We start from the raw sequence: 5000 nt of genomic DNA on the forward strand, positions 1-5000 counted from the left end.
CCACCACCACTGCCCAGCCAATTTCAAATTTTATTTAAACCTCTCTCGGTGTGCCTGTGTATGTGGGGGAGACAGGGAAGGAGGTGTCATATTTCCAAACATTTTCATAACTGCACTTAGCACTGCACTCTTTTACATTTTATTTTCCTTTTATTTGAGACAGTGTTTCCAGTTGTGTAGTTTAATTTCAATTTCTTAAAGAATTTTTTTTATGATTTATTTAACCATGCAGGTGCTGGGAATTGACCCCAATTTCTCAGGAAGAGCCGCCAAACTAGCTCTCCAGGCTCTTAATTGAAAAGTTTATTTATGTGTCTCTGGGTGTGCCTGTGCCTGTGTTTGTGTTTGGTGTGTGTGTGGGGGGGGGTATATTTTGACCTCACCAGATGAAGGCATTCAAGAGCACTGACTCCATATCTGGCAGAGGCAGGATCTCTGGAAGTTTTAGGCCAGCCTGGTCTACAAGAAAGGAGCTAGTTCCAAGAACAGTCTCCAAAGCAGCAGAGAAACCCTGTCTCATAAAGCAAAACACAAAACCAAACAAAAAAATAAATAAATTGAGAGAGAGAGAAAGCGAGCGAGAGAGAGAGAGAGAGAGAGAGAGAGAGAGAGAGAGAGAGAGAGAGAGAGAAATGTGGATTTACAGATAGGAAATAAGAATAAAAAGAGAACGTTACCAACAAGACAGCCTGGTCTATAAACTGAGTTCCAGGACAGCTAGGGCTGTTACACAGAGAAACCGTGCCTCAAAAAATAATAAAAGAAGAGAAAAAAAAAAAGCAAGCAAGAAAATGCAGGGTTTTTTTTTCTTTTTCTTTTTCTTTTTTTTTTTTGTCTTTGTTAATGCCAGGCCATTCATTTTAATTTTACTTTTTCTTTTAAGATTATATTTTCAGGGGCTGTAGATATGGCTCAGAGGTTAAGAGCACTGACTGTTCTTCCAAAGGTCCTGAGTTCAATTACTAGCAACGATATGGTGGCTCACAACCATCTGTAATGGGGTCTTCTGGCCTGCAGTCATGCATGGAAGGAATGCTGTATACATAATAAATAAATAAATAAATAATTTTTAAAAAAAAGATTTTATTTGCAGAAGAAGTGTTCAGAAAGAAGAAGTCCTGGGCCATGTAGTGAGATAGATTGTCTGGAGCATAAATAAAAAGCCAATTCCTGTCTCATAAAAAGAAAAAAAATCAAGTTAAAATGTGAAATAAAAAAATAAATAAGGGTTTGTTTTGTTTTTTTTTTTTTTTTGCAATGAGTGAATTCAAGCACAAAAGATGAAAATCTTACAGCTGACACCATCCAGTCTCAAGTTAGAAAAACTTGAAACGATGCAACAGGAGACGGACAGTTGCCCAATGAACTCTTGCTATTCTCCTGGGGAAGTTTTGTTCCTGATGGTTTTTGGAACAACTAAAATCCCTCTTATCTTTTTGTTTTGTTTTGTTTTCCATGCCCCCTCAGAGGACACCTGGATGTTTGAAAAAATTTGGTTTTATTTCATTTAAGTAGAAGGTTCCTCAGACATAACTCTGAAAACACTAATACGTAATAGCCAGTTTCTATTCAGTTCAGTTCAGATTTTTACCAAAACCTCCTGTCTGGCATGTCTCTGTCTTTGTTGAGTTCCTGTACTTACAGAAGCCACGAGATAGCTGGCAGCCCATCCATAACTCTAATTTCATTCAGCAGAATTCTCCCGCGCCCCCCCCCCCCCCCGCCGATCTTGTTTCTCTGTTCTGTCCTCAAATGTGTGGGTGACTCTGAGTGGGCACCAACTTGCCACACACATCCTTCTTTTCCTGATCTAATCATGCCACTCCCCAAAAGAAAAAGGGAGGAGAAATCACTGAATGATGAGAACATTACTTGAATGAGAAAATGGGTAGGCACCCTTATGCTTAAATGTGTATTATCTCCAAAGTGCTAAAACTTGGAAGTGAGTCTTAGGAGGAATGTCATTACACAGCTTCTGTCCAGATGTCTTCAAGTAAGTTGGTCCTAAACAGCCTATTCATAAGATGGGACCTCAGAGCTTCAGTACAGAACAACATGTTTTCTGTTCAATTGAATCTTAAAGTGGTTTGATAAGGCTTTTGTATTCCCATTCTGTCAAGGATTATTCTCAGTGGTCTATATATTTCAAGGAAGAATGGTTTTTAAGAAGTATTTAGTGATTATATTTCTTTTCCCTTAGGGATAAAGAAATGGAGAAGTTCTTTGAAGCAGTAAGTCACAAAAACACCAGGCCGTTAAACTTCAGCTACAGGGAAACCCTGTCTCGTGGAAAAACAAAACAACAACAACAACAACAACAACAACAACAACAACAACAACAACAAATCCTGAAGCCAGTGATCATTGCAAACATCTGTATGTTCAGATACTGAGCCTGAGCAAGTTAGAGTGTCACAGATTTGCTGCAATTCATTGCAAATTTCATGTGGATCACAAATCCTGCTCAAGTTACAGCTGTTAGTGTCAGTGTGAACCTTGACACCATCTCTACTGGATTCCTGTCAGCTGGGCTCCGGTCTGCTAGAAAAGCAGAAGAACTAAGGTACCGTAATTAACCTCTTCTGTGCCCCACCTGCAAGAACACTCTGTAAGCTACAGTTCTGAAAACAGCCTGGTCCTGGCATAAGAACAGACAGGAGGACCAATGGAACCAAATAGAAGACCCGGATATCGATCCACACATCTTCGAACACCTGATCTTTGATAAAGAAGCCAAAAATATCCAATAGAAAAAAAAGAAAGCATGTGAGTTCAAGACCAGCCTGGTCTACAAGAGCTAGTTCCAGGACAGGCTCCAAAAAAAAAAAAAAAACCTACAGAACAACCCTGTCTCGAAAAAGAAAGAAAGAAAGAAAGAAAGAAAGAAAGAAAGAAAGAAGAAAAAGAAAACAGTGCTGTCCTCAAAAATGCCCTCTCCTTTTGAACACGGCCCCTCACACAGCTCTGATGATGCAGGAGGATGCCGAGGGCCCAGTTGGTGCCTGTATCTGTGCCTTGGCAGCAGCTATTCATGTCTTGCCACTCAGAGTCAAATTCCCTTAAGTTTAGCCTTCCCTAAGTGCTTGTTCACTTCAGAAGACTCAACCCTCATCTTCCGTGTCCTCCTGGCCTAATTTCTCATATTACTGTTTTACTGAGTATGAATCAGTAATATGAGATGTTCAGGAGAGGGAGGAAGGGTCATTCATGAAAAAAGTGAGTGTTCAACTCACTAACTCCCCATGGGTTCAGGAAGTAGTGAGAAGATATTAATGAAGCAGAGAGAAATTTCTGGTTTTGGAAGGAGGAAATCCTGAATGGCTCCCTCTGTGTCGCAGGAGAGACTCCTGGAAAGGAAACCTCAGGTTCCGGTTGGTCGGTCGGTCGGTCGGTCGGTCAGTTCGGGGAGAAATATCAGCAAGGAGGTAAAGGCCGTGCCTCACGACATCAGCAGTCCCTTCTCTGGAAATTCCACGGTATCCCAGAGAGCTCTCGGAATTTTGTGATGTCACTCGTGTCCTAGAAACGCCAACTGCCCTCAAGACACACTCTCTCGGTGCCTATAAGACTCGGTTCTAGACATGTTGTCTAGAGAATGGAGATCGTTCGTGGAGAGGCCAGAGGGAGGAAGAAGAAAGCTGGCCTCAGATCTCACAGGAAAACATGGAGAAATAATTAGTGGTCCTGGGGAAGACGAAGTGAGTTCACCACTAGCAGGGACTAGAGAGATTTCTGGATGTGATGGCTTTGAGACTTCCAGGGCTAGGGCTCAGGAACTGGGAGGTTTCTGGGATGAAACAGGTCTGTCTGTCTTGTTTCTCTGAGTTCCTAAAGGGCCAACCCACATCAAAGATTCACGATAGTTGATTTGACAAAGTCGGGAATTGACAAGGAGTGCGGAAGGAGTCAGTGAGATTTCAATACCAGCACTGACTGCACATCATCCCCCCCCCCCCCCCCCCGGTCCTTTTCATTGTGTAGCAATAATAATAGAGAAAGGGGAGTAGCGCTCTGCCAAAGCCCGTATTTTACCATGCCTTATATCACAGCCATTAGCAGGGTTGAGGCATCAAGTGCTGCAGTCAGTCCGACTCCTGTGACCCCCCTAAGTTTTCTGGCTTCCCAGTTTTGAGTGACACCATGGTCTCCAGTTCAGCTTGAGAGCTCTTTAAGAGCCAATGGAGGAAAGAGTGGAAAGAGACTGCCATTTTTTTCTTTTTCCTTTTCTTTCTTTCTTTCTTTCTTTCTTTCTTTCTTTCTTTCTTTCTTTTGCTGTTTTGCTTTGTTTTTCAAGAAAGGGTTTCTTTGTGTATCTTGGGCTGTCCTAAAACTCACTCTGTAAATCAGGCCATCTTTGAATTCACAGAGATCTGTGTGTGTGCTGTGATTAAAGCCCGGCTGAGACTGCAATTTCTTGTTAGCTCTGGGTGTCCTGGGCTGTTAGTAAGTGACAATGGCTCTGTGTTGTGAATCTCTGTGAATCCAGACTATGTTATGTCCTTCAATGACATGAGTCTGAAGCATCAATGAGACTCCTCCCTGAGGTCTCTGAAGTCACAGCGCAGCCTCTATAGGTCTGAATAAGGCTTAGAAAGCTTTTCCCTGGTTCACCTTGTGCAGAGGAAACCAGGTAACTTCTGAGAGACATGCACCACCTTCCTACAGAAAGAAGGGAGGACTGATTAACTAATACCCACAGAGGGGGAAAACTCAAGTCTGATATTTCAGACAGAACCTGCTTGGACAAAGTCTCATCTGTTAGTCACTTCCTGAGGGAAGGAGGGAGGGAGGAAGGAAGGACCACAATTATCTCTCCTCTGTGTCCTTTTTACGCTCTTTTCATGCTCTGATGAATATTGTGATTCAAGTTGGCCATGTCCCCTTTTCCACAGCATGTGCACTGTGGCTCTAGATCAAGGAATCAGTTTGTTTGTTTGTGTGTTTTGCTCTATCTAGGAGAAGCACCATAGCAGTTGCATACTGACTGAGAAATTTGATTT

This window comes from Microtus pennsylvanicus, unplaced genomic scaffold, assembly GCF_037038515.1.
Source record: "Microtus pennsylvanicus isolate mMicPen1 unplaced genomic scaffold, mMicPen1.hap1 Scaffold_81, whole genome shotgun sequence".
In the NCBI taxonomy this organism is placed as follows: domain Eukaryota; kingdom Metazoa; phylum Chordata; class Mammalia; order Rodentia; family Cricetidae; genus Microtus; species Microtus pennsylvanicus.